Raw genomic sequence first — 15,126 nt, forward strand, 5'->3', positions numbered from 1 at the left:
ATCTCCCAAATGCCAGTTTCAGCTTCCTCCATATATGTTCAATTGGATTAAGATCAGGACTCACAGCAGGCCCCTGCTAAGCAGGCCAATGTTTTCTTCTCACCCATTCTTGGCTGTGTTTAGATGTGTTGCTTTTTTTTTTTTTTGGGGTCATTATCCTATTGGAGGAGCCATGACGTGCAGCTCAGACAGAGCTGTGTGACACCATGTATGTGCAATATTAATAATGCTTTATCATTCTGCTGTGCACGGTTCAAGGTACCCACACACAGCAAAGCAGGCTCATAGCATAGCAAAGCTTCTCCGTGTTTCACACTGGAAATGGTGGTCTTATGTTTTTATTTAGTGTATTTATATAGTTTTTTACAATCTGTACAAGATTTATTTATTTTTTCTTTTAGCAAGATAATATGGATGTGGCAAGTAGTGTAAAAGAGATGCTCACCCACATCATCCTCCCTATAGCTCTCTTTGTGACACCCCGGTTTATCTGTGTAATGACCCGGCACTAACAACTTTCATTTACGGAGATTAATAGATTAGAAATAAAGGGTTAATTTATTCATCACCGGGAGGGTTTGACAGTAACTTAAAGGTCTGACAGTAAACTAAACATATTCAAGCAAGAGCAATGTTCATCCATATTGTACAGATTTCTTAAAAATTGTTTGACATCTCAATTATTTTACATTTGTTCTCATTATCCAATATTAATTCACTGTTCTGGTTAAAACACTGTTTTCTTCACATATCCTAATACTTTCAGCTGCGCCGCCATGTAAATGTTTCAAATATTACTGTACAGGAAACAGTTTGTCACCTGAATGCCAGATTTAAAAGAAAAACACAATTTTGAGAGCAACAGTTAAATGAAATGATTTGACTTCTGAAAATGATGATGAACAGCCACTTTGACAAATAAAGTGACCTACTCTGGAAACACAGTCTTCCTGCATGCCCATTAGTGCTGACCCTGGTGCGCAGTGTGTGTGTGTGTGTGTGTGTTTGTGTGTGTGTAGATGTTATAAGCTGTTTAAGTGCAGAGTGCAGTCTCAGGTGCTCTCTTGCTTGTTTTGGGGCCAAGCCCCTGAAGGCCGTGGTGGGGGCCTGTTGTTTGGGCTGGGGGGCTGAGCACTGAGATTTATTCTGAGGAGGAATCACTACGCTCATTACTCTCAATAGGATCTCGTGGTGTTTACTGAACACACCTGAGGCAAAACATGGCAAACCATTTGCTGAACCAAATCCAAACACTGATGTTGCGCACATTCATGTTTTTCTTACTATTTCTTGGGAGAGAACTCACATTTTCGAGCCACTTTCTATTTGGCCAGTGAACAACAAAGTTGCTTGGGTTTAGTCTGGTTCCTACTGTCAAAATCTCCATCATTTATGTTTCCTCTAGTATTAACACAAGTTTTTGGTGCTTAATTTGTACAAATATATCTTATCAATGCCAAAACCTCAAAGTTCAAATAAAGGACACTGGGGCCAAGCGAAGGCCCCACCGTCTGCTACAGCAGAGGCTTTTCACATCTATTCATTATAAGAATACAAACTCTTCTCCTGCAATATACTAGCCCAGATTGGGAATTTAATCCAATCCTCCCAATCCAAAGCCATTACCCACCGAGCCATCCAGCTGGGTGAGTTAAATTCTCACATCCACCATTCTATCAACTTACATTACCCCTCCTAATAATACTAATAATGTCAGTCATATAACTGAAATGTTCTGCTGCCGATTACAGCAAAGACTTTTCACATCTATTCATAATAAGAAAGCAAGCTGCTTCTGCAACAGAGTGGGATTTGAACCCCCGGCCTCCTGGGTCAAACATTTCAACAGATTCTCACTCAGTAAAGAATTGGCAGGTAAAATCACAAATGCGACCTCTGAGGCCACACACGTGTTTTAAATCAGACTACTGGGAACATCCAGGATGTTTGTGGTGTTTATCGCCCTATTTACTGTCAAAATCCAACACATACACATACACACAAATGCACAAAGAGATATTGACAGCTCCTTCATGTTTTTATAGAGAGAGAGAAAAGATCATGTGTCTGATTGGCTCTGTCTGTGCAATGTGTGACTCCTGATGGTCCTAATGGCATTTTCAAATTTTCTCTAGTTTGCATCTGTTGTCGCTGGGCAGGCAGATGAAATACAACCTCAGTTACATCAAATAATAATCCATCAGTGTGAGATAAATAAAATACAGTTGATCCAAACCAGTCATTGGTCGTGACACATTTCTACTAACTTAAGCCAAAGCTTGAGGCTGATTTTAAACTCCACAAAGCTTCCATCCTGAGTTTTCACTGTTTGTGTAGTTCCACTTGCCCATTACTTTAAGTGAGAAAGCAGCATGACCTATGAAATTGACCAAAGGCGCAGTCACCTTTTGGAAGTAGATGCTCTGATCCCACTGGTCTTTTCACCGCCAGGATAGGCCAGGCATAGTGAGGGGATGCAAGATTATAAATGGTTTTAAACATGAATCAGAAGAAGTTATCAAAACTGAGGAAGGCATATTTTTTCCCAGGATGTTACAGTTATGATGTGGTAATTGCAGCATGACCATACAGCTGCACAAACCTGCAGAAATGATGTGATGCAAGTGCAAACATGTCAACAGAGAGGAATAGTCCCGATCAAACCAGACCATAATGATCTGAATTTGTTTTGAGAGCAAAGGTTGGCTCTATCCAGTAATGTATGGTGTCCCAAATAAAGAGCTTTATGTGTGTATGTAATGAGGCAGAGAGACGCAAACAGGAATAATGATAACTTTGATGTGTTTATATAGGCAATAAGGCGATGACAGACCAGGGAAATCCAACTATTACCCAACGCAACCTGTTAGAAGACGCCGAGATGACGTGTGCAGTGGCCGTGACTAAGTACACACAAATCATCTGAGACAAAAAAAAAAATGAAAATGGGGGGTACATTATATCGATTTCATTTCTTTTTTTTTAAACTCTTTTGTCTTATTAGAGGTAACTGAGCGAGACAGACAGCCCCCGTTATTACCCAGCGAGACGGAGCGGGGAGGCTCCACCTCACCTTCTCCATCAAGTGTCCATCCAGTCAAGCCGGGGACAATGGCACCGGAGAAGGGAGGGTGGGATATGGGATGGAGGAGTCGTCGCAGTAGCAGAACGGGTAGCCCTGCCTGTCATCTCTGTCTCGTCCGCGCTCGCCAATCTCACTAACTATTACTCTCTCCCATGACCCAGGCTCTTTCTCCCTCTCTCTTTCTCTCCCTCTCTCCTTCTCTCCCTCTCTCTCATATTCACTGGCTGGGTTTTCTACCAGTGCTGACAACCCACATGTAATTAAGGGCCATGAATGCAGTGCTACCTATAAGTGGAGCTGACAGCAAGAGGCCTACCTATAGCTTCCCTCCTCCTCCTGTGCACTGGTTGAGCAGCAGCTCAGCGGAGCAGCGGGGAGGCTGAGGGACGGCCGCAGACGCGCTTGGCCCTAATTGACGGTCTCTTATTCTGCGGAGGGTGGGTCTGGGTGGGTGTGTGAGGAGGCGTGAGGGTGGCTGTCTTGGGGAATGGCTAGATATCCGAGTGTCCCCCTTTTTTCCCCATCACCATCACCCCACTTCTTCCTCGTAGTTCTCTCCTCGCCTGGCCTTAGCTGCTGCATCTATAGCAAAAGTCTGGCACAGTTACTATCGAGCGCGCCTCTCTTCCTCTCAGTTTCACTGCTTCTGTCTCCTGCTCTGATCTCTTGATGTGCTGGAAAAGAGAGTCAGAGACCTCATGTTGTGGGTCCATTAAAAATAGCAGTGTGCTGTATATCAATATAGATCCTTTAGACAGTCAGAAGCAGAAGCAGACTTGGGATCTACAGTAGCGTATCGCATGCAGCCACAGAGAGAATGAGAGACAGTGAAAAAAGCAGGAATTGACATGTGGACTGAGTGAGAGGAGGAGGAAGGATGTAACGAGAGAAAAAAAGAGGATTGACGAAGAAGAAAAGTGAGTGACAGGGGGAAAGGGACGGAAGTGAGGGAGCATTTTCAGCGTCGCACCCCGAGAGAGAGGTCACGCCGACGACGACTGTAGACGTTTATGTATATGTGTCAACCATGAAGACTTGATAATGGCAGGAGGACATCTCAGAGGAGCTATCCCTGAGCTGCTCCGTCCGCCTACGCCCCGGTGTTGTTACCGCACTGATGAGCAAGCGAACATGGGGGAAGTGGGGAAGACGACGCCGGGAAGAGAATATAGGGTGGTGGTGGTGGCGGCGGCGGCGGTGTTTCGGTTGTGAGCCGTCGAGTGATTAGAGCAATTACTTGTCAAAGATCTGTCACGGCCGATCACATCCGCCCCCTTTTGTCTCAGCGGAGACAGGCGAAGGGGTGACCCAGACCTGCCTGCATCTGACCGACTGCAGCCCTCACTCAGTGTGTGTGTGTGTGTGTGTGTGTGTGTGTGTGTGTGTGTGTGTGTGTGTGAGAGAGAGAGTGTACTGTAGGGCTATGTGTTGCTAGTGATATTGGGTTGTGCAGACCTGCCATGCCATGACACACCCCAGATCATTATCCTCTAATAATGACTCCCAATGCAGAGGTGGGAGTGTTGCTGCTAAGGATGGTTGGTGATTGGGTGGGTTGTTAGCGTGGGTGGAGACAGGGTGTCAGTGTGTATATGTGTGTATCCATGCACTTAAATATGTGACAAGAAGACATTTGTGTTTGTTATTATAGGGTGAAGTCAGGTAAATTGGGCCACTTTTTGGTAAACGATTAATAAGACCATCAAAAACGCTAATCAAAAAAAATTAAAAAGTATAATTATTTTGGAATTATGAGAGTTAAAGTATCGGGATATTCCCTCTCGAGGTACGATGAAGGTTCAGGTAAAATGGGCCAGCTGTTCAGTTAAATTGGGCCAAGAGAGAACAACACAGTAATTTTAGCAGAAATCATTAAAATTTTAATAATTAATTGACACTACTACTAAACTACAACACTAAACTTAACATTAACAGTGAATACATAAGAGGTTGAAGACATTTTTTAATCTTAAAATGCATTTTAAAATTGCATGATCATGTTGTTGCTATGCTCTTTGTTAACTGACTATGTTATAGGCTCTTTTACTGTGTGTGTATGTGTGTGTGTGGCATTATAGGTGCCATTTTTTCCCCCACAGTGCTAATGGCACCATGAGTGGCACTGACCAACCTTGGATATATATCTAACTTTGAACATGTTTTGCACCCTCAATTTCTGTGTAACTTCAGTGTAAGACTGTGTTTTGTATGTGGCCCATTTTAGCTGAAATGCATGGCTCAATTTACCATGATGCATTAAGGTAAATTGAGCCACCCACAAAAAATGCATTTAAATTAAAAATAAGTAAGCTTAGCAAGAATTTTGCATTCTATCCAATGGGGGGAATCACAATGTGTATTATAAATCACATTTTTTTATTGTAGATCTGTTTTTTTTACGGAGTTATCAACCTTATCAGTTTCAAGTGAAATTTGTTTGCCAGGCCACCTTTCGCACACTTCTCCTCAGCAGGCTGGATATAAAGCATTGTCCCACCCACAACAGCAACCAGAGACCACTCAAATCAATTGTTTTTTTTCAAGTACAGTTGTAGCAACGATTTGAAATCATTTACAGCCATTGCCTGTTAAAACTTAAAAAGCTAGGAGGCTCAAACCTTAACTGGCTCATTTTACCTGATGGCCCAATTTACCTGATGTCACCCTAGGTTTTTTGGGGGGGTTACACTGCAAAAACTCAAAATCTTTCCAAGAGTATTTGTCTCATTTCTTGTCAAAATGTCTCATTTCTAGTCAAAACGAATCTCTTTCCACTTAAAATAAGACTCATCACCTAAAAATTAACTTGTTTTTAGATCATTTTCACTTGTTTCAAACAAATTTTCACTTGAAATAAGTAGAAAAATCTGCCAGTGAAAGCAAGATTTTTGTGCTTGTAATAAGAAAGAATAACTTGCTCCACTATCAGATTTTTCTACTTATTTAAAGTGAAAATATGCTTGAAATTAGTAAAAAGTGTCTAAAAACAAGCTACTTTTTATGTGATGAGTCTTATTTTAGGTATAATTAGATTTGTTTTGACTAGAAATGACATTTTTGACTGGAACTAGGACAAATATTCTTGGTAAGATTTTGAGTTTTTGCAGTGTACTGCTCAATTCCAATGGGAGCACATCACAACATACTATAACAAAACACTATTAGCCTATACTATTATAACTTGATTTCTTTTCTGGAGCCAAAATTCATATCTTTAAATATTTGAACTCTTGAACTTGAACTTGTGAAACCCCATTCGGTTTATGCCAAACATTTCCTCTGTTCTGGTGTCCAAATAATTCAATTTTAGACTCATCTGCCCAAAGAATGTTATTCCAGACGTCCTGGTCTTTGTCTGCATCTCTCTGGAAAACTTCAGTCTGGCCTTCATGTTTCTAAGAGAGAAAAGGTTTCCTCCCATGCAAGTCGCTTGTGCAGTCTCTTTCTGATTGTAGAGGTATGCAATTTCACATCAACAGTAGCAAGATTTACAGATTTACATTTTAGGGTTTTTGGGACTTCCTTTAGCATCTGCTCTTGGGTTGAACTTCCTCGGACAGCCAGACCTGGGCATGTTGGCAGTTGTTCTGAACATCCTCCATTTGTCGACTATTTTCCAGACAGTGGAACGGAAGATTTCACATAATTTCAATCTCACTTCAACAGTCAGGAGCACACAAAACAAAAGGTCTGAGGTTTATGTGAGGCAAGCCTTCATCAAAAAGCTGAGTAACAATGTTCAGATGATGTGCATCTGATGTGATACACCTGTGTGATTTTAGCCAGTGGGAATAAATATGGGGGTGTCCTAACTTATTCCTCACCATAAATTGCTTTTTTTTTTTTTACAATGACATTTTACAAAAAAATTAAAAAACAAAACAATAAAAAAATCTTGATTTTACATACGTATATCACATGAGAGAACTACCTTTTTCTGTGTCTATTTATTTAAACAGATTAGTTTGTCCTGCCTCCTTCCATGAATTTCCACACAAGTTTACATGAGGAAAACAAATTTGATTGGGTGTCATCAAGCGGGCGGGATATTCAATGTTTGGGGTGGGACGCAGCGTTTTGAAAGAATTTGATTGGATGTTCATCTTGGCGTATGTGTGCGAGTGTGTTTAGCTAACGTAGCTACCTGTTAGCTAGTAGGCTAAGTGATGGACCACAGGGATCTGGAGGAGGAGAGTGGAATAGGGAATGAATCATGAGCAACGTGATGCATAATTTGCGCGCTTGCATTATCAAATATGAAAAAAAAACGACCCCAATTTCAACCCAGATTTACTCGTCAATAGAATTTTGCACAAAGTTTGGGCTACATCGTCTGATAGATGAGTGATTACACTAATGTTAAGACCCATAGTGAGATCAAATTAAATTTTCTTTTCTGAGCACCTCTACAACATAATTTTTGTCATCATGAAACATCCGCCATGGCTTCAAAGTTTACAAGAGAAACAAAAACAAGTGAAAATGTGATATCGCCACACACTTAGACGCAATGAGATTACAGTCAATCTGTTTCACGTCTCCTGTTCCTTTCACTCTGTTTGTTCTCACTTTGGTTCTCCATCTCCCTCTAGCCTTCCTTCCTCTCCTGCCTGTTTGCTCTCTGCTAAATTCAGCACTGTGACACTGTGCGAAGCCTTTTGGCAGAGCAGCACTGTTAGGGAAGGACCGACTGGCCCCGCAGATCCCCTGCTGCGAGAACCCATGGCCGCACAGCTTGGAGATCACTGCGGATGACCTGCGTTGTTGCTGAGCCTCCTGTGCTTGTGTGCATATGGGTGCACACACACACACACACACACACACACACACACACACACACACACACACACACACACACACACACACACACACACACACACACACACACACACACACACACACACACACACTCCTGCGTTGTTGTGCCTCTCATGTTTCTCTCAGTCCTACCTGACCTTCTGTGCCGCAAGTGTACAAACATGTTATTTCAGTGTTGGGGTGGAAAGAGTCTCTAAAGTCAATCTAATTCCACTTTTTCCACCTATTACCTTATGCATCTATCTACCTACGAGCTGTTGAAAGATACAATTACAGTTATTATAATTTGTCAAATCCCCAAATTGACCCACACTGAAAAAACTCTTACCAAGAATATTTGTCTTATTTCTAGTCAAAACAAATCTCATTGTACTTAAAATAAGAAACATCACATAAAAAGTAGCTTGTTTCTAGACAGTTTTTTACTTCTTTCAAGCATATTTTCACTTGAAGTGAGTAGAAAAAATCTGACAGTGGAGCAAGTTTTTCTTCCTTATTACAAGCACAAAAAACTTTATTTCACTGGCAGATTTTTCTACTTATTTCAAGTGAATATTTGTTTGAAACAAGTGAAAATTATCTAAAACAAGTACATTTTGAGGTGATGAGTCTTATTTTAAGTGGAAAGAGATTGGTTTTGACTAGAAATGAGACATTTTAACAAGAAAAAGGACAAATATTCTTGGAAAGATTTTGAGTTTTTGCAGTATAAAGGACCAGGAAAATACATAAAATAACTTCTTACATATAAAAAGTTATATGTTTCTATCACTTGTATGTGTGTGTGTGAGCACATATGTGTGTCAGTAGGTTCCTACGCCTCAGTAAAGGCTGATAACATGTTTATTTCTGCTGTTGACATCAGTGTCTATGTGATCTGACATGCCGTTGGAGCCAGACTCTAGTCACCACGTGTGCTACAGTATAGGCCTTCGACATTTTAATTGTGCAGGAATTATGCTTGTTTGTATGACCAAGGCAGGAATAGAACATGACAGTGATTGCTTTATGTATATAATTACATGTATGTTTTGTATATATGTACGCTTTAATTGATGCTTTAAATGTAGGACTGATCTTCTTTAGCCACTAAGAACAGCAAACAGTGACTATATGGCTCAAAAACTGTGATTGGCAGAGGCTGGGAAAATGCTCCAGGCACTTTCCAGCTCCATCTCAAAGCCTTATGTCATCTATATATTATTCTCCTGCTCATACTGATATGTATTTTTTTTTATCCATGTACAAATTCAAGACAACAGACACAGAGGAGCGAAGAGAGAGAATTCAATTTGTCATTTTCTCTCCGTCCTTCCTCGACCGGAGACAGACACACATATTTATGCTGCATATTCATGTGTTCTTTTAAATCGTTCTGTATCTTTGTAATGATTGTTTCTGAAGTTGAAGTCAGATGGATTCTTTGTGATGTCTCCATGCAGTCCGGCTGTGTAACCAGCCCCCAACGTCTACATTCGAGATATTATTTCTAGCTGTCCATACTCCATCTTGGGGCACAATGGAGCCTCTTTCATTTTCTGTGTCATAATGCGATAGCACAAATTTCCCCGCGAGGCATCACACTATTGGAAAAGCAAATAACATATGTTGTGTCTCAAACTCACCCTTCTTCCCCTTATCCCACTGGTGCAGATGACCAGTGAGTCTGCCAGTGCCAAGGGCTGAGGACAAAGAGGGAAGGCAGGAGGAAGAAGAGAGTGCTCTGGAAACATGTCACATAGACTATCATTCATCTCCAGAGTGAGGAGCAAAATAATATGAATCCTCCCTATCAAAACCCACAAGAGGAGCCGTAATGCATTAAATTCAGAGTACCACCACTACTGAACATGGCTCTGTAATGTATTGCCTGTATGTTTTATTGATATTGGAGGAGAACAGTTTTTCGTGCTGCCTTGAGGAACCTTCACAAAGCAGATTATGTTTTCCTTGGCATGACTGACTTGGTGCTGCTTTCCAGGAGGATGTGTGTGTTTGTATCTTTTTTTTAATTTTATTATTGCATTATGTTTCACTAGATGGCACGGCCATGCTAATCTTTCACTCAACATCAAGCTTGCAGGGCAAAGCTGGCAGCTTTGTTCTGGAGGAGAAGATGAAAAAAAAGACAGAGGAGGATAAATAAGCAAAGAGCTAGAAGACTCATATACTGCAAGCAAGCAGCATCTCCTCACTGCTGTAACGCGCCCGTGTGTATGTGTTTCCATATACTGCACATCTATGAAATGGAGAGGGACAGCTTTGACAGTCAGGTAACTTTAGATGGCTCGACTAGCCCTTGATTGGAAGATGAAGAGCGATTATTAAAGTGAGATAAAGAGCAAGTGAAATGGAGAGTGAGCGAATGAGCCAGTGAGCAGGAAAAAGACGGAGTGAAGTTAAGTTGGTGTGAGTGCGAGTGGGTTCAGATGAGGCGAGGGAGATGATGAAAAGAGTAGCCACTTGGTCCTCTGAGACTCCTTTTCTTCCCTTGCTGCCAAATTAGCCCAATTAGTCAGAGTGGCCTCTGTTCAGGCTGCTGTCAAACCCTGACACCATACAGCAGCGCCAGCGGTCATTCTCTCTCATTTAAGTCAGGCTTTTGACTCTCTCCTCTGCCTCCTCTCCTGAGCCACCTGCACACGTCTCCCGCTGAATGATTACTGTAAGTGTGCGTATGTGTGTGTGTGTGAAGGCAGAAATCGCGCGCGCGTGTGTGTTTGCAAGCTTGAAAGGGAGACATTCCTTTAAAATCAATGCCCACCTCGCCAGCGTGGTGCCGGCGTGTCCTTCTTATAGCTGCGCTGCTCCGAAAAAACTGGGGTGTGAGAAATCTTTTTATTCCTCAGGTAAAATCCACCAAGTATCTTTAAAGCTCACTATCGCTGTAACTCTTTTATCTTTAACACATCAGAAGAACCAAACTTTTACACAGTGCAAAGGAAAAGATTTGAGAAAAGACGGTGTAGAGGATGAGTAAAGTCTAGGAAAAACGCCCCGAGCGCCGACGTACGCAGTCGCTGATCTGACAACACAACAACAAAGCTCCAACCCCGAAAAAATAAACCAGTGCAATCTACTGTAATTGTTTAGTCTCGTGTGCTATTTTAAAAGAAACTTTTAAGAGAGAACAATGGGAACCTTTACCGTACGCCTTCTCCCGTGACATCATTCCATCACCACTAACAAAATTGCATAAAGTCCCCCAGAAAACAGCCGCCCCCTTGTTCCCGTGCAGGATGAAGGGATCACTTATAGCGCGATAGCCGTTTGTCTTTCACTTCAAATCTCTGGAATTGGACTAAGAGCTGGTCTCTGATAATCACCTGCCCATGGGCTTTTAGGAGAACAGAGGAGGAAGAAGTACAGTAGGAGAGAAGGGGCTAATTGGATGACCTGGTATAGCATGAACAAACACACCTTAAGCCACGTGAACGGCGATGGCGAGACGGGGAAGTCACCAAAGCGCACGCATTCATCTCTTTAATTTACCTTCGCCAGCGTTGTGTTGTAGCCTATTTCACCACGGGCCATGTCACGGGGAAGCCAAACACAGTTCTGACCGGCTGAGACGAAGGAGGAAGTTTGTTTACCTGTGTGAGTGTGTATCTAATAATTTGTCAAGGTTCACGGGCCTTTTTAATGTATGCCCAGCAATACACACAGTGCCACTTAGACACTCACACACACACACACACACACACACACACACACACACACACACACACACACACACACACACACACACACACACACACACACACACACACACACACACACACACACACACACACACACACACACACACACCCAGGGAGGCACAACTCGCCTCAGGACACTCAGTCTGCTTTGTCTGCAGCACAATACGGAGCCACATGCATGAGTTACAGTAGAGCTGAGGTGAGCTCGAACTGGATCACGGACATTTTCATTGATCCAAATTTAAACATATTGTGTTCTGTATTTTACACTTGTCATCCTCCGATAGACATAATGTGTATTTACATGGGCTGCATCAAGTGTAACGACTAAGTTCTAAAGTAAAATAACGAAGCAGCAGGGTAAGAAAGTGTCAGTGTGTGTGTGTGTGTGTGTGTGAGAGGGAGAGAGGGAGTGTAAAACCCAGAGCATCCTTGTTAGCTATCTTTGTTTCCTTTGTGTACAACCACCCGAGCTCATGACCTTTGACCTCAGAGCTGTGGGTTTTTATTCAGAAATGTCAGTTTTGACATAAAAATGTGTGAAAGAAACATTCAGATGTCAAAACAGAGGGCACTGAGGATGACATTTTTTTTTTTTTTTAAATATAAATTTTGCCCGAGGGGAGGATTTTTTTTTTTTTTTTGTGTAAGACAACCGTGAACTCAAAATATACAACAGTGCCTAACAAATTCTTTTTTTTTTCTCAGAAACTCTTCATCCACCCTCTCCTCTGTTTTCAGGCTCAAACTTTTTTGTGCGAGGTACAGTATTATGTTCATGCTAATTACAGTTCTTGTTGAAACCTACTCACTCAAACAATGCTAAACTTTAATTTATACTGTATATAAACATCGAGTATATACACACGCACACACACACAGTATTGGACCAACAGGAGTAAACTGTTTTGACACCACAGTCTTTCATTATCAAACACTGGAATATTCATGCTCCCCATATCAATCTGCTCGACTCCCATTCTGCTTTGCTGGAGGGGATTGGGTGGACCACCTCTAAGGCCCTGCTGGCCACCTCTTAACCCCAGCTCCGGTGTACGTCAGGCTGCTCCAGGACCCGCCAGCCGCTTCCAAAAGCCCACTGACTAATTAGGCCCTCTGCATGGGACTGATAAGAGGGGCTCACCGGCGATGTAGAATCGACAGTCGTCCTACTGAGCGGCCAAATGGGCCGGGCGAGGAGGTGGATGAACAAACAGATGGCTGCTGGCTAACTGGTGGGCAGGGGCGGCGCAGGGCTGTAGAGGAGACCCAGGGGCCATGGGGGCTGCATGGGCAAAAGGGGGGGAGGGCGAGGCGACACGGGTCTGGTGCCATCCAAATTATGAGGGAAGAGATTGAGATGAGAATACAAAGGAAGTTGTAGAAAGATGGATGGAGACGTACGGAGCAACGTGACATCGTCTGGGGACGTTTCACGAGGTGAAAGCAAAGTGTCGACATGGATACTGGTGGTCACAGGGTGTGTGTGTGTCTGTGTATGGGTATGTGTGTGTGTATTTGTGTGTGTAAGGGGGCTGGCTTCTCATTAACCCTCTGTTTATCTTCCATGTGATGTTGTTTATTAGTTTTACCTGAGGCATCTTTGGAAACAGGGACCTCTGACATCGGAGGCCTTGTATTTCATGTTACATCTTGACATGGATAATTACAATTATGCACTGGAGGATTAGATCCCTGTGCAGTGGTTATGAAGTTGCTTTCTGCATTGATATCTTTCAGTTATGTTGAATAGTTAGGACTAATTTTCTATAGAGCAAACCCAACTTATAAATGGTATCCACACACAGACACACACGCTTCATGCATCTACGTCTCTTTGCTCTAGGAGACAGTTTCTTTGCCTCAGCAGATTCCCCTCCAAGCTACACAGATCTCCGGGATAGACAGATTCAAATCTGTTTCTGTTTTTTTTTTTGTCGACGTCTTTGTCTGTTATACAGCCTGCAGACAGAAGCAGAGAAGGCATTAGCCTGGGCATCAGTCTCTCTGTGTCTCTGTATGTGTGTGTGTGACAGCCTATGTCCACTCTGGTGACTTGCTAGCAGCTAGCCTCTCAGTCATGCTGTGACATACCTTCAACTATGGGTATCATGAAAAGCATGAGGTGTGTGCATGTGTGCATGTGTTTGAGAGCTCATGTGTTATTTAAAGTGTCAGAAGCACGATGTTCAGCACTGTCAAAGTGCCTGAAAGCCTCAGCAGCCCTGTAGCAGTGCTTGGATATAAGACGATAAACCAGCTCTCACATTCAGCGTAGCTCCTGGACAGCATGTGCAAATTCCTCTCAAACATTTGACATTTGTTAAAGCTTTGTTGTATAATTTCAGATTTTCAACTGACACACACTCATTGATTTTCACTAATTTGGTTCAAGTGTACAACATTTGTGCAGACTGTTGCTGATTTCAATGTTTTAAAGACACACAGGGTGCGTACTAGCTCTGCCAGCTATTTTTTTAAGTGTGTTTGTGTGCGTGCTTGTGTGTACATAAGATGCACTTAAACCTTCCCATTAGCAGCCCTCAGTGCTACACCCACCCAGACAACCCACAGTTCACATTTTCAGAAATAGAATAGATTCAATTTCTTTCAAATTTGACTCACAAAGCAGACGTACATGCCCTTTGTCGGACGCTTTTATCCACAGTCCCTACGATGCTGTGAGTGTGTGTGGGCCCAAAGGGAATCAAACCATTTCTCTTTTTCTTTCTTTTTTGCTCTCTTTCTATTTTCTCTTCATTTCTGAGGTGAATGACTTAAGATCTGCATCAGAAAATGATCAGAGTTCAGCAACTCAGCAATATGTCTTTAAATGTTTCCTCTTTCCTCGTATTCTTATTATTTACTAATAAGCACATGTACATGCATTGATCATTTCATTAGGAACACTGTGTAATAATGGATAGTCGGTCTCAGTGGTGCACTTGCCATGTAGGTGTGCACTCTGTGTGTGTGTGTGTGGTCTGTGTTTGTGTGAGTGTGTGTGCATGCATACGCCCCATTCCAGTCCTCCCAGGAGACCGGCTGGTGCAGGCGGTTTAAATGGGACCTGCTGAAAGGCCCTTGGCACCGGTGTCACCCGGCCCGAGTGTTTCCCAGACTTATCAGATCATGTTCCACTTTTGGGACGCTTGTTTTTTCGTCCTCCCAACTGCCCTCTCCTTCCCATCCAACAACAGGCTCTACTCTCTATCTCAGCAACAGAATCCACTGCCAGGTATCAACCTCATAATCATTTTAAGTCCGGCCAACATTCATTCACTGCTTGGTCTCCAGTCTCTGGCGATTTGTGTCTCTCAAAAGGCGGCTTGATTTCTAAGTAACGGACCTGATGCCAGCTATTCTTTCACTGGGAGGCTAAAGGATCGACTTCTCTGGTTGCGGCTAATCACTGGCCTTTGTATATAAAGGCTCTTTGTGGCCACCTGAACAAGTTGACTTTTAAAATCCCCCAAAATACTCTGAAATGGGTTCAGACTAAAGTTTGGATTTTGAAAATAA

The sequence above is a fragment of the Trachurus trachurus genome (genome assembly GCF_905171665.1).
Source record: "Trachurus trachurus genome assembly, chromosome: 20".
Lineage (NCBI taxonomy): Eukaryota > Metazoa > Chordata > Actinopteri > Carangiformes > Carangidae > Trachurus > Trachurus trachurus.